The sequence below is a fragment of the Triticum dicoccoides genome, chromosome 2A (assembly GCF_002162155.2).
Source record: "Triticum dicoccoides isolate Atlit2015 ecotype Zavitan chromosome 2A, WEW_v2.0, whole genome shotgun sequence".
NCBI lineage: Eukaryota > Viridiplantae > Streptophyta > Magnoliopsida > Poales > Poaceae > Triticum > Triticum dicoccoides.
Window position 1 is genome coordinate 153944310 of NC_041382.1, and position 23163 is coordinate 153967472.

At 55.9% G+C, this 23163-nt stretch overlaps 1 pseudogene; it reads left to right on the forward strand.

The window, feature by feature from the left end:
* Positions 1–1220: 1220 nt before the first annotated feature.
* LOC119357754 overlaps positions 1221–23163 on the forward strand; it is a 205997-nt pseudogene continuing 184054 nt past the window's right edge.

Genomic DNA, 23163 nt, shown 5'->3' on the forward strand with positions numbered 1-23163 from the left:
AGAGAGCCCGCGTAGGCGGGAGGAGAGGGGACCTACGTGCTGACCACGGGCCCTCTCGCGGCCACGTGGCGGCAGGATTTTCTGTGCGCACGCGCGCGACGGGACGCTGCCGCAGGCCCGGGCCTGCCACTTGCGAGCCTTGGTCCGGGCGCGGATCTTCTGTGGCCCACAGGGGCCACTCGCCTTCTCAAGGTAGTTTCGTCTCGCCGTTAAGGCTCGATAATCGCGGGACGTGGGGAGTGGGCACGATCAATCCCCACGCTTCCCCACGCCGCGCCTCCTCGGCTCCGCCACGTGAGCCTATAAGTAGGGGGAGGAGGGAGAGCGACAGAGGTTCGCGCGCTCCCTCCCGCTCCGTCCCTCCTAACCCTCGTCTTCTTCCCTTTGCTGCCGCCGCAACTTCCCGTCTTAGCGCCGTCGCGTCTCCACGCCACCTCGCTCCCATGGCGTTGTCGAGCTCCTGGGACGGCTCCAACGTCCATGAAGACCACGTGGAGTTCGTTCGCCAGACCCGGCGCCTGCCCGGCGCCGACCGCGTACAGGTCCGCCTGGCGCCCGCGAGGGAGATCTCGCCGGCGCTGGAGGAGGGCGAGCGGGTCGTCTTCCGCTCGCACTGCCTGCGCGGCTTCGGCCTCCCGGCGAGCGGGTTTCTGCGCTCCTTCCTCGACTTCTACAACCTCCAGCCGCATCACCTCACGCCCAATGCGGTGATGCTGCTGTCGGCCTTCGTCTCCCTCTGCGAAGGCTTCTTGGGGCTGCTCCCCACGCTGGAGCTCTGGGGAGAGTTCTTCCAGAGCAAGCTCGGCACAGTCGTCGCCGGCATGCCCGCCCCCTGCGGAGCCTTCATCGCCATGAGGAGGTCGAGCGAGAACAATCCGTTCCCGCCCATCCCCCTGATCCAGTCGGTAAAGGTCTGGCAGAGATCTTATTTCTATGTGAAGAACGTCGCCGAGCAAGAAGACTACATCAACCTGCAGGCTTACGTAGCCGGCCCGCCGGCTGGGAGGCAGCCCTCATGGAGCTTCCGGTCCCGGTCGTTGTCTCCGGCCGGGAACGCCGCCATCTCCCGGCTTCGGGTGCTGATTCAGTCTGAAGGCTTGCGCGGGGCCGACTTGGTGGCCGCCTTCGTGGAGCGCCGGATCCTTCCTCTCCAAAGCCGGCCCCACATGATGTGTCAGATGAGTGGCCGCTTCGACCCAAGCCGGCTGAGCACATGGGAGATGCCCCACGCGGAGGTGGTGCTCATGGTCAATTATATTGCCAACTGCAAGCTCGGCGGGGACTGGCAATACGGCAAGGCGCCGTATTCTCGCGCCAATCCTCCACCCGTGGTAAGTTTCTCTCTTTATCTTCTTTCTTTTTTTCTTGTCGTCAGCCAGCTTCGTGACGGCCGGCTTCTGACCAATCGGTTCTTTGAGCAGAACCCTCTTCTTGCGCCGCCGGCCGGGGTGGCAGGGATTGAACGCCAGTACGCCCCTGACCGCACGGTGGATGACGTTGACGACCCAGACTTGGGGGCGGCCGCCATGGAAGACGCCGTCGTGGGGGACAGTGCCGAGCCCAGAGGCTCAAGGTTCACCGCGATCTTCGAGGATTGGCCGGACGACTTCGAAGCCGAAGTCGCTCCGCGTCGCCAGCCGGCGGCCGACCAACAGGGCGCGGGCTCGTCTATCGCGCCGGCTGCCAGCGGCGCGCAGAAGCGCCGGGCCGCTCTAGGCCTCTTCGGCAGTCGGCCGAAAAAGTCCAAGCCTTCCGCCGCGGCGACAAAGCGAGATGAGGCGGCCGCGAAGGCGGCCCGCTTCCGCAAGGCTGTGAAACAGCCCCAGGCGGTCTCGGCGTAAGTCTTCAATTACTTTGCCGCATTCTCGTTATTGTTCTCTTTTTCTTCGAATGTCTTCTTAACTTTTCCTCACTTGCTGGACAGGGCGCCGCTTTCCCTTGAGCGGGGCCCGGGCGGCTCCGTCGTGGGGCCAGCTGGAGGGTCTTCGAGCTCCCGCCGCGTGGACCCCCGCGCCGATCTTAGGGAGGCCACAGAGCGGAACGCCCGTGAAGCGTGGGAGGAGCGCGAGGCAGCGGAGAAGGCGGCCGCCCAGGCGGCGAAGGAGCAGGCCAAAGCAGTAGCCAAGGCCCAGAGGGAGGCGGCTACCACGGAGACGGAGGCGGAAAGCTCGCGCCGCCAGCCTCCGCTGCTCGCCGTTCCTCTCCGAGCCGTAGCCCCCGACACCCCGTTACCCTTGGCGGAGGAGATCATCCAAGACCCGCCGCTGTTGGAGAGGGAGGAGGACCCCGTGGCCTTGGCGGGGAGAGCGCCGCCTGCGGCGCCAACCGGAGCGGGCCAAGGCGGTCAATCGTCAGCAGCGCCAGAGGAGCCGGCCGGAGGTAAGCCGGAGAGCAGAGCCGGCCTCGAGGTGCAGCTGGCGATGGGCCGGCGTGCTGGGGGAGGCGCCGCTCCGCCGGAGTTGCGCCGAGCCGCGGGCGCAGGCCAGCCGGCGGGAGATCTGGAGGTGGCCAGCACCACCGTGTCCGAGTGGACTCCCAGCGAGGGGATTGGCGAGCTGGATGCGGCGGCTCAAGGGGTCCGGAGCCGGCTACAAGCTCAAGCCGCCCTGCTGCAACAGCTCAACCAAGAGTTCTTGTCAACGCGAACCACTATCCGAGTGAGTCCTTCGCTCTTGGCTGCTTTGCTTTCTTGATTTCTTCCGTGGGGGCGCGTCAGCGCACCCACTGGGTGTAGTCCCCGAGATTCGGGCCGACTGCTACGCAGTTGGGTCGGATCTTTCTCGACGGCTATCTTACTTTGCTTTTTTCTGGATTTTCAGGAATACCACAACCTTCGTGCTGCCGCCTTCGACTCCCAGGCTCGAGAGTTGAGCCGGCGGACCAACGACCTGGCCGACAGCCGAAGTAAGTACTTGGTTTTGTCTGTCTCCTGTGGGGGCGCGTCAGCGCACCCACTAGGTGTAGTCCCCGAGATTCGGGCCGACTGCTGCGCAGTCGGGTCGGATCTTTCTTGACGACTCTTTTCTTATTAATTTTTTCTTTTTCTTTGTCTTCAGGGGCCAACGCCGACTTGAGGAAGGAGCTTGGCGAAGCGAAGGCCACCCTTTATGCTAAAGAGGCCGAGTGCGCTGCCTTGGTCCAGGAACGGGATCGCCTGGCCAAGAAGCTGGCCGACCAAGAGGAAAGCCACAAAGCGGCCCTGCAGGCGGCGCGGGAAAGTGAAGCCACCTTGCTGGCGGAGTATGAGATGGAGGCGGCGAGCTGGTCTGAGACCCGGCGAGCCCTGGACGAAGGCTTCGGCCGGATCGAGGACTTGATCGACGGTAAGTTGCCTTCCTCGGCCCTTCTCCTGCCCCTTGCCGCCTGGGTCTTTTGACTTATCTTGAGTTGTTGCTTGTTGTTTCTTGCAGATTACTTCTCTGGCTACTCCGCCTTCGCCGCCCAAAGCATTGAGGCCCATCGCGAGGCGCGCCGGCAAGCGGGGGCCGACATCGCGCCGGATGCAAACCGGACCCTTGAGGAGCAGCTCCTGGCTGTCCAGGCACGGTTGCAGCCGGCTCATCGGATGCTTCGCCGGCTCCAACGTGCCGGAGCGCAAGTGCTGGCTGCCCTCTGGCCCGGCGAGATGATCCCCCGCACTCCAAGCCGAACTGCCGACTGGCTGGAAGTCGCAGTTGGTCGCTTCGAGGCTTGGAAAGCGTCAGCGGCCCGCCTCGGAGCCGGGCGGGCGTTGGAATTCGTTCGGGCTTGGTACCCAGGGCTGAGCCTGGACCAGCTACGCACTTGGCGGATGGAGGCCGACGCGGAGCTGGAGGAGGTGAGGCCGGCTATCGCCCAGCGGGCTTCGACAATCGCCGAGTGCACCGACATCAGCGTTTTCGTACCCGAAATCGCTGATGATGGTGTCGCTCAGCCGGAGGAGTGGTTCGGGCTGAACCCGGCGGTGGGCGAGGACTCGGCGGAGGAGATTGCCTCCAGCGACGAGGGCGAAGAAGACGAAGACGAGGACGGCGGAGACGTCCAGCCGGCTGGTGGAACAACCAGCCGACCTCAGGCCGACCGTGCCTCCAGCAACGAGGCACGTGGAAGCGCGCCCTCTGTGGGAGGCGGCGACCAAGCCGAAGTTCGGCAGCCGGCCGCTCCTTCAGCCGGCACGACCGTCTCCGCCAACCGGTCTGGCTTGTCGGCCGCTCCGCCAGCTTGACCTGCCGTCTTTATCTTTCCTGCTTTGTTGTCTTTGAACAATCTTTGTTAAGTTTTCGCAGTTCCACCCACTAGGGGTGTATCCAAACTATGTTGAATGCTGGCCTCTTGGAGGTCTTTTATGTAAATATTATCATGTGCATGTTTGGTTTCCATTCGCGTATGCTTGTTTATCCTTAGGCTTTTTCCTTTGCCGCCTTCCCTCTTTGGGGAGACAAGTACTTGAGCTTTCTTGAATTAAAGTAAAGTGAATGGAAACCGGCCGGCCGGCTACTCTGGTAGCCAGTCGGCGGTGTGAGAAAACCGGCTTTTGTTATATTAGTCCGTTAGTCCCTAGCCGTTTTTCGTGTGGGCGGTCGTTCCTACCTTTAACTCTTGCCAGCCGGACAGCCGGTTCTTCGAACTGCGACTTTGGCAAGAGAAGGCTTGAGAGCCGGCACACTACTTGTCTGACTGCGGGTAGGACTTCTAACATAACTTTAGTCGGCCAGTCCCCGAGCCGACTGGTCGAACTCGGTGCCGGACGGAATAAGTAAATGATACAACAAGGTCATAAGCATGATACTTTTCATTCATAAATAAGGGATGGCAGTCCCCGAGCCCTCCTCGGGGAGCCTATTGTCTTGTACTTAATACAAAGGTTAGCGTGATACATACTGCCTTTCAACTGTAAAATCTTTGAAGGAGGTTGGCGTTCCATGGCCGTTCCGACTCCTTGCCGGAGTCGTCTCTCTTGCGTGCCTTCGGCTTCTGTGCGTCGATCAGGTAGTAGGAGTCGTTGCCTAGAGCTCTGCTGATGACGAAAGGGCCTTCCCAAGGGGCTGAGAGCTTGTGCTGGCTGGCTATTCGCTGGATCAGCCGGAGCACAAGGTCGCCCTCTTGGAAAGATCTTGGCCTGACCTTCCGGCTGTGGTAGCGGCGCAAACCCTGCTGGTAAATTGCAGACCGACTGAGGGCTAACAGCCGGCTTTCTTCCAGCAGGTCGACGCCGTCTTCTCGTGCTTCCTTGGCCTCCGCTTCCGTGTACATGGTTACTCGAGGCGAGTCGAATTCGATGTCAGTTGGGATGACCGCCTCGGCACCATACACAAGGAAGAAAGGGGTGAAGCAGGTTGACTTGTTTGGTGTAGTGCGCAGACTCCAGAGGACAGCCGGCAGCTCATCGAGCCAACAGCCGGCTGAGCGCTCCAGAGGTACAACCAGTCGGGGCTTGATGCCGGAGAGGATGAGGCCGTTGGCTCGCTCGACCTGTCCGTTTGACTGTGGGTGGGCGACGGATGCTAAGTCCAGCCGGATACCTTGGGCTGCGCAGAAACATGCCAAGGCTCCTTTGGCGAAATTCGTGCCATTGTCGGTGATGATGCTGTGCGGCACGCCGTACCGAGTTGTTATGTCCGTGATGAACGTCACGGCAGTCGGCCCATTCAGCTTCTTGATCGGCTTTGCCTCAACCCACTTGGTGAATTTGTCCACGGCGACGAGCAAATGCGTCATGCCGCCGCGCGCCGTCTTGAATGGGCCCACCATGTCCAGTCCCCAAACGGCAAAGGGCCAAGGTCTTGAGTGTCGAAGCCGGCATGTGTTGCTTAGAGCTGAAGAGCTGGCATCCCTTGCAATGCTTGACTAATTCTTTGGCGTCATCCAAAGCAGTCGGCCAGAAGAAACCATGGCGGAAGGCTTTGGAAACAAGTGATCTTGAGGCCGCATGGTGGCCGCATTCTCCTTGGTGAATGTCTGTGAGGATTGCAATGCCCTTCTCTTGCTTGATGCACCGTTGGAGGATTCCAGTGACGCTGCGCTTGAGTAGTTCTCTGTTTACGATTGTGTACGCTTCGGCTCGACGCTGGACTTGTCTTGCTTCTGTTTCGTCAGCCGGCAGGTCTTGGTTTACTAGGAAGTTGAGGATGGACTGAGCCCATGATGGAGCCACGACTTCTTCTACTGCCAAAGTGGCTACTGCCACCAGGGTGGTCGGGCTGGGCGGTGAGGTGTTGGAGTCGGCCGCCGGCTGTGGTGCTGGTGCAGTCCCCGGGCCGGCTACCGCAGTCCCTAAGGCAGTCGTGGTAGTCCCCGAGCTGGCTGCCGAAGTCCCCGAGCCGGCTGCCGAAGCCGCGGGGTCGGCTACTTGATTCTTCGAGCCGGACCTGGCCGCAGCAGGGTCGGGCGGCACAAAGATGGAATCGGATTCCGGAGACGGCTTGATAGACGGCTTGAGGAGGCGTTGTAGAGCGACGCCGGTTGGAATTTCTTGCCGAGTGGAGCCTATTCGAGCCAGGGCATCGGCTGGCTCGTTGTCGGCTCGTGGTACGTGGAGGAACTCGCATCCTTCAAAGTATCCGCTGAGTTGTTGGACCAGGAAATGGTAGCTCGCCATGTTCGCGTCCTTGGCGTCCCAGTCGCCGGATGATTCCTGGACTACCAGGTCCGAGTCACCATAACATAGGATCCGGCGAATGCCAAGTTCTTTGGCGAGCCGAAGCCCATGTATGAGCGCCTCGTACTCGGCCACATTGTTGGAGGCGGCAAAGTGGATCTGTAGCGTGTATCTGAGCTTGTCACCTTTGGGAGAGGTAAGGATGATGCCGGCTCCCAAGCCAGTGCGCATCTTGGACCCGTCGAAGTGCATGCGCCAATGGGTGGAGTCGGGAGCCGGCGGCAGGTACTGGGTCTCGGCCCAGTCGACGAGGAAGTCGGCCAGTGCTTGGGACTTGATGGCAGTACGGGGCTGGTAGAAGATCGTGTATGGGGCCAGCTCGATGGCCCATTTCGCCACCCGGCCGGATGCGTCCCGGCTGCCTATGATCTCGGCTAGCGGGGCAGTGCATACGACCGTGACGGGATGCTCTTGAAAGTAGGGCCTTAGCTTCTTGGCGATGAAGTACACGCCGTAACACATCTTTTGGTAGTGCGGGTAGTTCTGCTTTGAAGCGGACAGCACCTCGCTCAAATAATACACCGGACTCTGGACCGGCTGGGCTAGGCCTTCTTCTGGGCGCTGGACTATGATGACGGTGCTGACCACCCGGCTGGTTGCAGCTATGCAGAGGAGCATGGGCTTTTTCTCAGTCGGCGCCGCGAGGACAGGCGGCGTGGACAGCATCTTCTTCAGCTCGTGAAAAGCTTGGTCGGCCTGGTCGTTCCACTCGAAGTGAGTGCTCTTCTTCATGAGGCGGTAGAGAGGGAGAGCTTTCTCTCCGAGCTGGCTGATGAAGCGGTTCAAGGAGGCTAAGCACCCGGTGAACTTCTGAATGTCTCGAAGCTTGGTGGGGATCGCCATTCTCTCGATGGCCTTGATCTTCACCGGGTTGCATTCGATGCCGCGTTCGGAGACCAGGAAGCCTAGGAGCTGGCCGGCTGGCACTCCGAACACGCATTTCTCGGGGTTGAGCTTGATCTGGAACCGGCGTAAGTTCTCAAACGTTTCCTTGAGGTCTTCCAGCAAGGTGCCGCACTTCTCCGTCTTCACCACGATGTCGTCCACGTATACATGAGCGTTCCTGCCGAGCTGCTTGAGGAGGCACTTCTGCATGCAACGCTGAAAGGTGCCACCGGCATTTCTCAAGCCGAATGTCATAGTCAGGTAGCAGAAGGCTCCGAACGGCATGATGAAGGCGGTCTTCAGGCGGTCGTCCGGATCCAGCTTTATCTGATGGTATCCGGAGTAAGCATCCAAAAAACTCAACAGCTCGCATCCGGCTGTGGAGTCTATCACTTGGTCAATCCTTGGCAGGGCAAAACGATCTTTGGGGCAGGCCTTGTTGAGGCTCATGTAGTCTATACACATGCGCCACTTGTTGTTCTTCTTTAGCACAAGGACCGGGTTGGCGAGCCACTCTGGAAAGAAAACTTCCATGATGAAGCCGGCCGCCAAGAGCCGGGCAATCTCCTCCCCTACAATCCTGCGCTTCTCCTCCGACAATCGGCGAAGGGGTTGTCTGACTGGCTTTGCATCTTCTCGAACGTGTAGTTTGTGCTCGGCGAATTTCCTCGAAACACCCGGCATGTCCTTGGGGGACCATGCGAAGATGTCCCGATTCTCACGGAGAAAATCGGCGAGCTCGCCTTCCTATTTGCTGTTCAGGTTTGCCCCGATGACGGCAAACCTCTCTGGATGCTCGGGGTCAAGAGGTATCTTCTTCGTCTCCTTGGCCAGCTGGAAAGATCCTTGAGCATCATGCTCCTTGGGGTCGGGGGACACGGCCGACTGCTTGCCAGCTATGGCCACGACTCGGTCCAGCATCTTCTTCTCTTCGGCAATCACAAGGGACTCGGCCAGCCGGCTGCTGGCCGCTGTGCACTCGAAGGACTTCTTGTAGTCGCCGGCTATGGTGATGACGCCTTTGGTGCTTGGTATCTTCATCTTCAGGTATGCATAGTGGGGAACCGCCATGAATTTGGCCAAGGCAGGTCGGCCCAGTAATGCATGGTAAGGGCTCTCCAGGTCCACCACTTCAAACCAGATCGCTTCCCGGCTGAAATGCTCCTTGTCCCCAAAAAGTACATCAATCTTGATTTTGCCAATGGGGGCGCAGGACAGGCCGGGTACGATGTCGTGGAACACTGTCCGAGTGGGCGTGAGCTGTTTTGTCTTGACGTTCAACTTCTCCAGGGTGTCACGATACAGGATGTTGATGCTGCTCCCGTCGTCTATCAACACACGGGAGAAGCGGGCGGCACATCTGTCCGTTGCAAGGGTGGCTTCCAGGACCAAAGCATAAGAGCCGGGAGACGGCATCACCTTCGGATGGTCGGCCCGGCTCTAACTGATGGGCTTTTCTGACCAATGCATGTGTCCAGCGGGGTTGGTAGCGACCACGCCAACTTCCTGGCGCTCTTGGCGTTTGCTGCGCCGGTCTTCGGGCTGGCTTGTAAAGACGATGTAGGTTGCTTGCTCATCAGGGAACTCGTCATGCACGGCTCCGACTGCGGGCCGAGCGGCCGGAGGCGGCGGAGGCGGAGGCGGCGGGCCGGCAGGCGGAGGTGGCAAGAGCCCCTCGCCCTTAGAGATTCGGGTGAGCCAGTTGCACTTCCGGGTCGTGTGGTTGGACGGCTTCGCGCCGCTGTGGAACTTGCAAGGGGCGTCAAGGGTTTGCTCGTAGGAGAAGGCGGGCTGCCAAGCCGGCCTGCCGCCCTTGGGCTTCTTGGGCGCCGGTCGTTCTTCGGATGGTGCATCTTCGACTGTGGCCACCTGCCGACTGGCGGGAGGTGGCGCGGGGCCCTTGCGCTTGTTGTCGTTCGAGTTGGGGTGTCGGCCGGAATCCCCAGCCGGCGTCTTGGGCGCCGGGTTGAGTACCTTTCCGGACGCGTCTACCCGAAGCTCGGTCTTCATCGAGGAGTCGGCGGTGGCGTACTTGTCCGCTATGTCTAGAAGCTCGTCGAGGGTAGCCGGCTCGTCGCAGAGGAGCTTGTGCTTGAGGAGGGTGCCTTCTCGGCATCCGGCTGTGAAGTACTCTATGGCTTGTACCTCGTGCACCCCTTCACAGGAGTTGCGGAGCTCGGCCCAACGCGTGAGGTAATCGCGAGTGGACTCGGCGGGGCCTTGTACGCACAAGGAAAGCTGTCTGGGCTTGGGAGCCCGCTTGTAGGTGCTGGTGAAGTTGCGGATGAAGGCTTCTATGAAGTTTAGCCAGCTGTTGATGCTACGCGGCTTGAGGCTGTTGAGCCAGGTCCGCGTCGTGCCCTGCAGCATGAGGGGCACGTACTTCACGGTGACGCGCCGGTTACCGTTGGCTATGCTAACTGCGGTGGAGTAGTTGATCAACCAATCTTCTGGCTTCACGGAGCCGTTGTACTTGGGCGTGTCTCTTGGGAGCGAGAACCCTTTGGGAAAGGGCTCGTCGCGGATGCGGGGGCCAAAACAAGGCGGGCCGACATCGTCTTCTTCTTCCAATGCCAGGATCGCGCCAGGCGGTTGATCCGATGGCGGGCGTCGTTCTCGCCGATTCCTTCGTGGCGGCCCAGCCGGCCGCTGAGAGTCGGGTGCGCCACCGGCGGCGAGGCGGGATATCTCTCTCCATGGGGCGGAGGTGGAGGCGGGTCGCCCCGCCATTCCATGGCTTGGGGGTGACCGTCCGCGTCCCGCTCGATGGAGATCCGGGTCTGGCTGCGGCTGGTACCCGGCTCCTTCTCGCGTCGCGCGCGGGTATTGCTCGTAGTCGGCGTCTGGGACGTCGCGCCGTGTTCTCGGCGCGGGGGAAGGCTTTCCGTGCGAGCGTCGGCTTCGTGCCGCTGCGCGGCGGCGTCAATCAATTGCTGGATGCGCCGGGTCATGTGGGGAAGGTCTTCGGCCTCCAGGCCGTCCAGCTCTTCTACAGCCGCCTGGGCGGCACGCAAGTTCTCGAGCGGAGTGGCATAGACCGGGCGGTCGACTCCTGGCGTGTCGGCGATGACGGTGCCGCGTTGCTTGACAAGGCCGGCCCGGCTTGGCCCGCCCGGGGCCGGCGTGCCGAAGGCGGCGCGGTCAGCTTTGCGCTGGTAGGCCTCAGTGAGGCGTCTTACGGAGGCCAGCCTCCGGCCCTCTGCGAGGAGGGCGAGGCGACGTGCTTCTAGTGCTTCGTCATCGGCGTCGGTCGGTAGAGGAGCGGACAAGTCGTGCGCCGCCGTGGTCGACAACCATCACTTAGGCGGTGACAGCATCGCAGCCGTCGGCTCGAGGAAGCGGGTCGTCGTAGATCGTGACGTTGGTGGGGAAGGTGTCGTAGGAGGCCGTGTCGGAGTCGACAGGCATCGGGTCGGTGGAGCCAACCGACCCCAGGTCCGCATCGGGCTCGCTGGAGACATGGAGCTGGCCGAGAAGGTTGGCGAGGCGGTCAGTGCCTGCATCGAAGGCGAGCTCGTCGGAGATGAAGGTCTCGTCGGGGAGATCGGCGAGGCCGCTTGCTGCGCAGATGCTGGTGACGCCTTGCAGCGCGTCGTGGCAAGCGCCATCAGGCGTGCCGGGCTGGCTACGCTCGCTGGGGAGGAAGAGGGTTCCCGTCCAGAACAGGTCTCCGGACGACGGTGCGCCTGGCCCCACGGTGGGCGCCAAATGTCGGGTGGTGGGTGCGACATATGCCAACGGGTGGCTTATCTTTGTGGGAACCAGTAAGACATCGCCGGTGCCTGGAAGCGGGATGAGGCAAAGACATGCATGCCGGCGGATCTTACCCAGCTTCGGGGCTCTCCGAGGAGATAACACCCCTACTACTGCTCTGTGGGGTCTCCGCATGCTCACTTGATGAATCAAGTAGCTACACAACGCTCCTTGAGCTATTTTTTAGGGGGGGGGGAGGAGGAAGAAAGGGCACGGCCAGCCTGCTTCTTCTCCTTGCGTGGTGTCTAGAACTAGCAGGGGGTCCAACCCTTTGCATGGGTGCTCCGGGGGGTTTATATTGGCCTACCCCCCGAGGGTACAATGGTAATCCGGCTGGGCGCGGGGCCCAGCCGTCTGTGACTTCGCTCGCCGGCTTCTGCGCCGGCTGCTGGGGCCTGCCGACTGGTGGGTCCCACCGGCTGCCAGCTCCTTGGTCGATAGGCAGGCCCCACTGCCCAGGGCCTGGTTGGCGGCTGGTCACTGTGGCTTTATCTTGTTGATGTGAGCTTCATCGTGGTAAGCGCGGCTACAGTACCACCGCCTGTCGGGCGACCGCTGTAGCCTTACCGCGTCTTGTCTCCTTAATGGGGCGTCTTCCTCGAGGGAGGCAACAAGCCGGCTGCGGGGAGTCGGCTCTGTCTTGGGCCGACTAGTTGGAGGCGTGGCCGCCTTCGGGCGTCTCTCTGCTCGAATGGGCCCACCGTCGATGGGCCATGCTGGCGGCCCATCGTGGGTGATGCCAGGGTCAGCATGGCAACAGTGTTGCGCCGGACGGGTCACGCCTACCCCGTACGGCGCACTGTGCCAGGCATGCTCCAGGATTCGGGGGGTGGCAGGCTTTACTGTAGCCATGCCCCATCGCACCGCCGCTAGGTGGGTGCAGACTTTGTGGGTACGGTCTTGACCGCTTTATGGGGAGCCGGCTTCTTGGAGTCGGCCTTCTCATGGCCGGCTTCCAAAAGCCGGCCTGGGCTGCAGCCAGCTAGGGGAAGGCGGCCCCATGTCTTGGATTCTTGAGAGCCGGGCGGGCTCGTAACTTTTTCAGAACTGCCCGGGGAGGCCGGCTAGGCTACCCACGGCTATTTACTCCCATAGAGAGAATCTCGGCCGCCGAAAGCGGATTGCATAAAGCTTTTATGAGTGTACTGACAGGCTTTGAGGTTCGTAAAATAATGTATGATAGTCCTGCACATGCTAGGTGTGCCCTGTGTAGATAGTAGCCCCTGATACTCTGGTTGTCGTTGGAAACAACGACGAACAGAGGATCATATTCCCAGGTAATAACCATACTGCCTCTATGTGCAGGTGATGGAAGCTCCGGTGGCTAGCCAGACTAGCGAGTGTGCCCATTTAGAATGGTAGTTGGATGCGGCAGACGCCGACATCGAGCTTGTTAACAAAAGGCTTGACGAGGCACAGGGTAAGTGTCATTATCTGGTAAACGCCACATAGGAAGAGTAGGATGATGCCAGTATCTTTAATATGTTGTGACTGCAGATGGAGCTGCCACTGTTGAAGCCTTGCGGGCAGAACTTGCCCGAGCCAAGGAACAAGCGAGGTTGGGTAATGCGGCTGCTTTGAAGGTGGCCGAAGAGTTGCAAGCCGAGAAGGCCGCGCATGGCTAGAGCCGAGACAAGATGGCCAAGATGGCCATAGAATTAAAAGCTGCCGCCGACCGTTGCTGGGTTCTTGAAAAGGAAAACCAAGTGAAGGCATTGGACCTTGAGAAGGCTGCTGCAACGAGAAAAGACCTCCGCTCTGCTATGAGGGCAAAGAAGGAGGAGCTGCGGGAAGCCGGGGATATTGTAGCTGGGAAATCCTTTATGTTGTGGAGGAAGTTCAGAGATCCACGGTATGCCCCTCTGGATCGGTTGTGGAGTTCGGAGGATGTGTATATGGATTTGGCGGCGAGCGCTGCCGATGCGGCCAAGTACTTCCAGGGTCAAACAGACCGTGAAGTAGGCCATCTATTTTGGAGACAATTCCATTCTCCCGAGCGTCCGCTTTCATTGACTGACCAATTAGCCGAATGGGCCGAACTGAATAGGTTGTCCGGACTCTCCATGAGGTTTGTTGTGGATCAGCTATGGTCGGAAAGGTCAAAACCGAACAACTATTTCAGCTTGGTGCAGCAGTTCCTTGACGTGGTGCCGCACATTAATGCGATGAAGAGGTCGGCGTGCATAGAGGGCGCATGGATGGCCTTTGCCCGTGTTAAAGCATACTGGGCGGAGATGGATGCTACCACTGTTGCAGCGCGGGATTCGGCCATAGGTCGAAGGGCTGCTGAGCACTACTTTGAAGAAGTTCTTGAGGGTGCTCGTTTGATAGAGACCCAGTGCTCAAAAAATATTATGTTTGAGTGATATGTAATCTCATTGTAAGCGAAAGGCTTTTATAAATTTTTATAAGGCTATTTTTATACTTTTGCTTGAAAGTAATATGATGCGTCCTGGGCGGCCGTTTATGTATATAGTGTATAACCTGAAAGATTGCAGCCGTCGGCTTCAACCCTCATGCATATAATGCGGAGGTGCTCGCAAAAACACGCATTCACACTTAACCCAACGTCTTGGTCCTATTAAGGAGGTCATAGCGGAGCGAGCGAGGCAACCGGACTATAATGCTTTAGCACTTTCACTTAGCCATAGGAGTTTGACAGTGGGGCTACTAAATAGCCCCTGGTGGCTCCGCACTCTCCCGATCCCGGGGTGCGTACATGCCTGGCCGGAAAACGGCCCTTTGTTAAAGCGGAGGAATTCTAACATTCCAACAGGTCATCGAGTGGTTGACCAGTCTCACGCTACATCATGACAGTCGGTTTTCAGCTTTCTCTACTGTGGTGCTCGTCCGGATGAACCAGGGCACAATCGCAGTAGTTCTCCTGGTGCTACCTTAGCCGGTAAAGCGGAACGTAAGGCACCAAAACACAGGAGCCAGGCAAACCCAACATTTGACCAAAGACAATGATTCGGAGCTGATGCATATAAGGCCAAACTCGCGACGTCGAACACTCCCTAAGGTATTCGGTCTTAGTGGTATAAACTGGGCCTAAATAATGGCCTTTGTAAGAAGCCCCTTGTGTCCAGGTACGTGCATTGTTCTGGCGTGGCCACATGCCAAGATGTCAGCATCCTTCTCAACGGTGGATATGTATCAACAAGAGACAGTAAAAAAGGTTTATGCAGGGTCTTAATCTGAAAAGAATCCTTGGAGAGGGTCCCTGCTGCACGTCTGCGCCTGTGTCTCCGTTGTGCCGTATCTTGGACGGGTGTAGCATGATGATCGTCTGTAAAAGAGGGGAATTTATGTGAGAAAGTTGTCGTGCAAAAAGATAGTTTTTTAAAGAAACCATGTATATTTCAAGATGAGAAGAAATTGCCACTTGTCTGCGCGCGTTGAGCCCCTTGTATTGACAGATAGGGGTGTGACCATTTATTTGGTATAAGTAGCGGCGCCGGACTCGATTAGTTGTGTCTGAGGTCTTGACGACCTATTGGATGCTTTCACTGGTCCGGGCGCCTTTAGTGTGCGGCTGCCAAGGCAGCCTCACTCTCTTCGGCGCACAGAGATCGCTTGATATTTCTGTGCACTGAAATGATGCCCCGTGGACCGGGCATCTTGAGTGTGAGGGAGGCGTAGTGTGGTATTGCATTAAAGCGAGCGAAAGCTTCACGTCCGAGCAGTGCTTGATAGACACTTTGAAACGGAGCGATGTGGAAGGTTAAATGCTCGCGACGGGAGTTATCGGGGGAGCCGAATATAACCTGTAGTAGGAGGGAGCCCGTACAACGAGCCCCTGGGCCTGGCGTTACTCCTTTAAAGGTAGTATTGCTATGGCGAATTTGTGTTGGGTCTAACCCCATCCCGCGGATTGTATCCTGATATATTAGGTTTAGGCTGCCGCCGCCGTCCATCAAGACTCGTGTGAAGTGATATCCGCCAATTACTGGGTCTAACACCAGGGCAGCCCATCCTGCGTGTCGGATACTTGCTGAGTAATCGCGATGGTCGAAAGTGATCGGTTGAGACGACCAGTGGCAGGACTTCGCGGTGACAGGCACTTGGGTATATTTTCCTGGGAGTGCCGTGTTGTTTTTTCCCTTGATCATATGTAACACGTTTACTGTTTTGACTTCTGGGGGAAATTTCTTTTGTTCCCCCGTGTCTTGCTTGGGAGGCTTGTCCTCGTCTTCACTTGGTGTATCCTCCCCCTTGTGTACGGTGTTGAGCTTGCCGGACTGCTTGAAGACCCAACATTCTCTGTGGGTATGATTAGCAGGTTTACCAGGGGTACTATGGATCTGACATACTTGGTCCAGAATTTTGTTGAGGCTGGACAATTCATCCCTGGTGCCTTTAGGGGGCGGCTTTTGACCTGGCCGAGAGCTTTTGAATCTGGCATTTACTACCATGCCCTTCATGTTGTCTTCTTTATTCCGGCGTTTGTTATTGCTATTGCACCGTGATTTCCCATTTCCATCTCTAACTTCAGATGTACTGGGGTCGCTGGTGCTGCATCTGGCTAGCCAGCTGTCCTCGCCCGTGCAAAAGCGGGTCATGAGGTTTGTTAATGTGGCCATCGTTCTCGGCTTATTTTCGCCGAGGTGTCTGGCAAGCCATTCGTCACGGATGCTATGCTTGAAAGCTGCCAAGGCTTCGGTGTCTAGACAGTCGACAATCTGGTTCTTTTTAGTAAGAAACCTGTTCCAAAGCTTTCAGGCTGACTCTCCGGCCAGGGCTCTCCTGATAAAGAGAGAGACTTTAGTGATTTCATAATATCGCCGAAGGGCGAGTGCTGAAAGATGTCCGCAACAGTAAACTCCATGATCGGCGCCCAATCGGATTCGATTGGAAGGGGCGTGAATGGTTCGGAGTCCGGAGAGGAGTCCGGCTCCTTGGAGTCACGAGTATCGCGGAGTGCGGGGCTGGTGTTCGGCTCGATCGCCGTTAGGATCGCAGCCCCCGAAGTGGCGTCCAACCACCCATCCTCGATCGGCGCAGTTGGCTCCGAATTAAGGGTCAAAGCCGATGCGGGTGCGGCCTTCAGGACACTGTTAGGCGGCAGAGCTAGATCATGCTCGTCGTGATAGTGCGGCGCACTCGGTAGTGGCTCGAATCTATCGAAGATCAAGTCCCCGCGGATGTCAGCCGTGTAGTTTAAACTTCCAAATCTGACCTGACGGCCAGGGGCATAGCTTTCGATCTGCTCCAGATGGCCAAGTGAATTGGCCCGCAGTGCAAAGCCGCCGAAGAGAGAGATCTGTCCGAGAAGACAAGTTTCACCCTGGACCGCATCACTATCGACGATAGTAGGAGCCATCAAGCCTGACGGTGACGACACAGAGGACCTCTCAATGAAAGCACCAATGTCGGTGTCAAAACCGGCGGATCTCGGGTAGGGGGTCCCGAACTGTGCGTCTAGGCCGGATGGTAACAGTAGGCAAGGGACACGAAGTTTTACCCAGGTTCGGGCCTTTCGATGGAGGTAAAACCCTACGTCCTGCTTGATTAGTATTGATGATATGGGTAGTACAAGAGTAGATCTACCACGAGATCGGAGAGGCTAAACCCTAGAAGCTAGCCTATGGTATGATTGTTGTTGTGTATGTTTTCCTACGGACTAAAATCCTCCGGTTTATATAGACACCGGAGAGGGTTAGAGTTACACAAAGTCGGTTACAATGGTAGGAAATCTGCATATCCATATCGCCAAGCTTGCCTTCCACGCCAAGGGAAGTCCCTTCCGGACACGGGACAAAGTCTTCAATCTTGTATCTTCATAGTCCAGGAGTCCGGCTGAAGGTATAGTCCGGCCATCCGGACACCCCCTAATCCAGGACTCCCTCACCGCCCCGCGAGGCTTGGCCCCTCGCGAGGGTCTTGAGCTTGAGATGATGAAGATGGGCCGTGCTGGGCCCCCACTTGAGCCACACCGCAGGCCGCAGGCAGGCAAGTCTGGGGACCCCCGTCCCCAGAACACCGACAGTAGCCCCCGGGCCCAAGGCGCGCCCAGGCTTGGCCTAGCAGGAAAGCGAAGGGGCAAGCGCGGAGTGCCGCGGGCCCTAACAGCTTGCGGCCTTGGGCGCTGTGTGGCGATCGATTAGACATGGGCGACTGCGCTTCCCCATGACGCCTCGGCGACCGCACGACTTGATAAGTCCCTGCATGCAGAGAAATCGATCATGATTACCTGGATCGTGGTGCTCGGCGGTTGGCCACCTCCGGCTATAAGTACGGGGCCACGCAAGCCCCTTCAGCCCGTCCCTTCTCTCTGCTCCTTTTCTTCTTCTTGGCTACTTGTCGTCCCCACGGCCCCAAAGAGGTTCTCGGCCGCGGAGAAAGGAAAGGCCCCCCAGGCAGGGCCTGACTCCCCCCCGACCAAGCGCGACCGAGGCCACCCTCGCAAGTATACCACGGCCCCCGTGGTGGCCTCCCGCGGCCATGGAGGCGGTTCCCTGCGCGGTGGTGAGTGCCCGGTTGCCGACGGGGGGCACGCCATGGGTGTGCGCCCCCTAGGCCACGCTTTCGCTCTGCGGAGGTGCTTCCGGAGTTTGTCGTGTGGTCGGCGGACCCATCCAGCACCAGGCTCCAGCTCCCCCATTTCTTCGTAGATGAACTGCCTGCCAGCGCTCAGTGTGGCTTCTGGCTCCAGGCAGACGGCTGCTGCAGCAGGGCCTCCTGGGCTTCCCTGGAGGTCTCCGTTTCTGGGAATGGGGCTCTGACATGCGGCTGGCAAATGTTTGCCCGCGCATGCGTCCTGGGTCGGTGGTGCACCATGTACTTCAAGTTTGATGGCGACGCCACCCTCTACGTGAGGGTGTTCAGGGAAGATGGTCGCCGTGCCGGGTGCTGCTCCGAAGACAACGACCGCGGCCACCTGCCCAGCCCTCGCACTGACCAGGATGAAGATGGCGACTAGCGTACAGGCGGAGGTGCTCGGGGTTCGCTGAGCTTCGTCGACCCGCTCTCAGGCAACAGCTCCTCTAGCGGTGGCCGCGACCAGCCCCGCGCCGTCGCGCCCGCCTGGGTGAAGGTAGCGGGTCAGCCCGCCGTCGCGCCCCGGTGAAGCGAGAGGAGGGATCCGCCTGAGCCCCAGGAGCAGCTTGAGCCTTCGCTGTGGGTTGGTGCAGGACGAATCGCGCCCGTTCTGTTTTCTTCCTTATCCTGCGCAGAAATAGAAAGTAATGTAGGGCCCCGCGGGGGCGTGTTAGAACTCCTATTGTTTAACCATCGCGATGTTTCTGCTAGTTCTGCGCTGTGTTTCCACGCCGCGCACCCATGTGCGGGAACTATTTTAGCTCGGTGGGGCTTGGCGCGGTCCTCGCCTCCTAAGGCCGTGGCCTCGTCATGCGCTTCATGCCCTGCAAGGATCAGTAGGAGGGGTAACTTACGGTCTTGGTTGTGGGGGCGATCGGCCCAGGTCCTGCGCTCGTGTCGCGATGCCCGTGGGGCACGGACTGGGAGGGGTGCTCCCGCAGAGGACTCAGATAGGAAAGCACCAAACAATCGGGGCAGAAAACACTCGCGAGGGCGCCCGCGAACCTCCCTCACGAGACTCGTGCGAGCGAAAGCGAGGCAAGTGATACGTCTCCGTCGTATCTATAATTTTTGATTGTTCCATGCCAATATTATTCAACTTTCATATACTTTTTGGCAACTTTTTATATTATTTTGGGACTAACATATTGATCGAGTGCCTAGTGCCAGTTCCTATCTGTTGCATGTTTCTGGTTTCGCAGAATATCCATATCAAACGGAGTCCAAATGGGATAAAAACGGACGGAGCTTATTTTTGGAAAATATGGAAAATTCAAAAGGAAAATCAACTCGAACCAGTGCGAGGTGGTCATGAGGCAGGGGGTGCCCCCCCTTAGGGCGCGACCCTACCCTCGTGAGCCCACCGTAAGGCGGTTGACGCTCTTCTTTTGCCGCAAGAAAGCTAATATTCGGAAAAAAAATCACGGCGAAGGTTTTAGGCCAATCGGAGTTACGGATCTCCATATATATACGAAACGGTGAAACAGAGCCAGAACAGAATGCAGAACTAGAGAGAAACAGAGAGATAGATCCAATCTCGGAGGGGCTCTCGCCCCTCCCATGCCATGGAGGCCAAGGACCAGAGGGGAAACCCTTCTCCCATCTAGGGAGGAGGTCAAGGAAGAAGAAGACGAAGGGGCCCCCTCTCCCCTTCTCTTCCGGTGGCGCCGGAACGCTGCCGTGGCCATCATCATCATCACCGCGATCTACACTAACACCTCTGCCATCTTCACCAACATCTCCATCACCTTCCCCCTTCTATCTACAGTGGTCCACTCTCCCGCAACCCGTTGTACCCTCTACTTGAACATGGTGCTTTATGCTTCATATTATTATCCAATGATGTGTTGCCATCCTATGATGTCTGAGTAGATTTCCGTTGTCGTATGGGTGGTTGATGAATTTCTATGATTGATTTAATTTGCTTGTGGTTATGTTGCTATCCTTTGGTGCCCATCATATGATTGCGTGCATGGATCACACCCTAGGGTTAGTTTGTATGTTGATAGGACTATGTATTTGAGGGTGAGAGTGACAGAAGCTTCAACCTAGCATAGAAATTGATGCATACGGGATTGAAGGGGGACCAATATATCTTAATGCTATGGTTGGGTTTTACCTTAATGAACATTAGTATTTGCGGATGCTTGCTAATAGTTCCAATCATAAGTGCATAAAATTCCAAGTCAGGGATGACATGCTAGCAGTGGCCTCTCCCACATAATACTTGCTATCGGTCTAGTAAAGTAGTCAATTTCTTAGGGGCATTTTCGCAACTCCTATCACTACTTTTCCACACTCGCTATATTTACTTTATTGTTTCTTAATCTAAACAGCCCCTACTTTTTATTTACGTGCTCTTTATTATCCTGCAAACCTATCCAACAACACCTACAAAGTACTTCTAGTTTCATACTTGTTCTAGGTAAAGCGAACGTCAAGCGTGTGTAGAGTTGTATCGGTGGTCGATAGAACTTGAGGGAATATTTGTTCTACCTTTAGCTCCTCGTTGGGTTCGACACTCTTACTTATCGAAAACTGTTGCGATCCCCTATACTTGTGGGTTATCAAGACCTTTTTCTGGCGCCGTTGTCGGGGAGCAATAGCGTGGGGTGAATATTCTCGTGTATGCTTGTTTGCTTTATCACTAAGTAATTTTTATTTGCTGTTCTTAGTTGTTTTCTACCTTTAGTTATGGGTAGGAAACACAAAATACCAAAAAAATTAGTTGTACCTAGTGAACCAATGGTTGAAGAACCAATCAAAATCTATCGCACTGCTGAAGCTTATTACTTGGATCATCTTCGATCCCTTTGTGCTCATGCCGAAACCCCAACTATCTTAGTTGAGGGAAAATCTTTAGATGAGCATGCTTGTTATGTGCGACACCTTATATCTGAAAAAGGGAAATTATTATGGAGTCAAATTCAATGTTTGCAATGCTATGCTTGGAATTTATGTGAATTATATGATTTTACTTGTTGTTCTGAAAACCCTAAGAAACACCTTCCCTACCGATGTGAGTTTATTGATAATGGAATCTTATCTTCTTATGATAAAGGTGTTTATAGTTACTATGATGTTCAACAAATTGAAGAATTTGTTGCTTTTGAGGGTGCTTATGAAATTGCTTCTTTGATTGAAAAGTATGATGCTACTTTTCACAAATTTGAAAATTTTGCTATACTTAAATATTGCTATGATAATTATGCTTCTAATACCTATGTTAAACTATATATTGAGGACTACTCCGCTCTCCAAGAAGAGACTAATATTTTGCAGGAATCTATGGAAGAAGAAGTTGATGACACTGTGAGCTCATTGGATGAAAAAGATGAGGAGGAGAGCGAAGAACAAAATGAGGAAGAGCGGATTGATCACCCGTGCCCACCTTCTAATGGGAGTAACTATTAAACTCATACATTGTTTAATTCCCCTTCATGCTTACCGAAGGATGATTGCTATGATGACTGTTATGATCCCATTGATTCTCTTGAAATATCCCTTTTTGATGATGCTTGCTATGCTTATGGCCAAGATGCCAATATGAATTATGCTTATGGAGATGAACTTGCTATAGTTCCTTATGTTAAACATGAAATTGTTGCTATTGCACCCACGCATGATAGTCCTATTATCTTTTTGAATTCTCCCGATTATACTATATCGGAGAAGTATGCACTTATTAAGGATTATATTGAGGGGTTACCTTTTTCCGTTGCACATGATGATTTCAATAAATATAATATGCATGTGCTTGCTGCTCCTACTTGCAATTATTATGAGATAGGAACTATATCTCCACCTCTCTATGTTTCCAACATGATAAAATTGCAAGAAACTGTTTATACTATGCATTGGCCTTTACTAGGTGTGCATGAATTGTTCTTTTATGACATGCCAATGCATAGGAAGAGAGTTAGACTTCGTCATTGCTTGATATATGTTGCTTTGTGCTCACTACTAAATTACAAATCATTGTTAATTAAAATTGGCCTTGATATACCTTGGGATCCAGGTGGATTCACTACTTGAGCACTATATGCCTAGCTTAATGGCTTTAAAGAAAGCGCTACCAGGGAGACAACACGGAAGTTTTAGAGAGTCATTTATTTCTGTTTAGTTCGTTCATATAGTTTAAAAACAACAAAAATAAACAGGGGAACCCAAAACTTTTCAAAAAGAAAAGCGAAAGTGAGAAAGACAAGCACTGTTGAAGTGGGAGAGCTCCTTGAAATTTGTTCATGCTTGTCGGTGTCAAAACCGGCGGATCTCGGGTAGGGGGTCCCGAACTGTGCGTCTAGGCCGGATGGTAACAGGAGGCAAGGGACACGAAGTTTTACCCAGGTTCGGGCCCTCTCGATGGAGGTAAAACCCTACGTCCTGCTTGATTAATATTGATGATATGGGTAGTACAAGAGTAGATCTACCACGAGATCAGAGAGGCTAAACCCTAGAAGCTAGCCTATGGTATGATTGTTGATGTGTATGTTGTCCTACGGACTAAAACCCTCCGGTTTATATAGACACCGGATAGGGTTAGGGTTACATAGAGTCGGTTACAATGGTAGGAGATCTTCATATCCATATCACAAAGCTTGCCTTACACGCCAAGGAAAGTCCCTTCCGGACACGGGAAGGAGTCTTCAATCTTGTATCTTCATAGTCCGGGAGTCCGGCTGAAGGTATAGTTCGGCTATCCGAACACCCCCTAATCCAGGACTCCCTCAGTAGCCCCTGAACCAGGATTCAATGACGACGAGTCCGGCGCGCAGTTTGTCTTCGGCATTGCAAGGCGGGTTCCTCCTCCAAGTACTTCATAGAAGATTTTGAACACAAAGATAGTGTCTGGATGTGCAAAATAAGTTTCCACATATTGCCATAGAGAGAATAATATTTACACAAATCTAATCTGCTGGCGTATTCCGTAGCGTGACACACCACGGCCAAGCCTTTATCCGAGTCATTTCATTATCCCACCTCAGCGCGTTATGCGAGGCGGTTTCCTTGGCACGTCTTGTCAAAGCAGAGATCATGTCCCCTTATTCCGGGATTCTCATCAATACGGACGTGGGTAACCCAACCGCGCCTTTGATTACAGTGCTTGGAGATAAGCGAGTTTTACCAGGCTGGTGGGGACATGTAGTTGCGTCCACCCATATAAGGGAATAAGGATCCACCTTTTCACCCACGCCTTCTTCCTCCTTTGCCTATCCATTCTTGCGCACTCGAGCTCCAGCGCCCAAGTCCGCACTACCACCTCAACCTTCTCCAATCATGTCTGGAGCGGGAGGCAAGTGGATGGTCTCCTCCGTCACGGAGGGACACATCAAAAAGCTGAGGAAGGC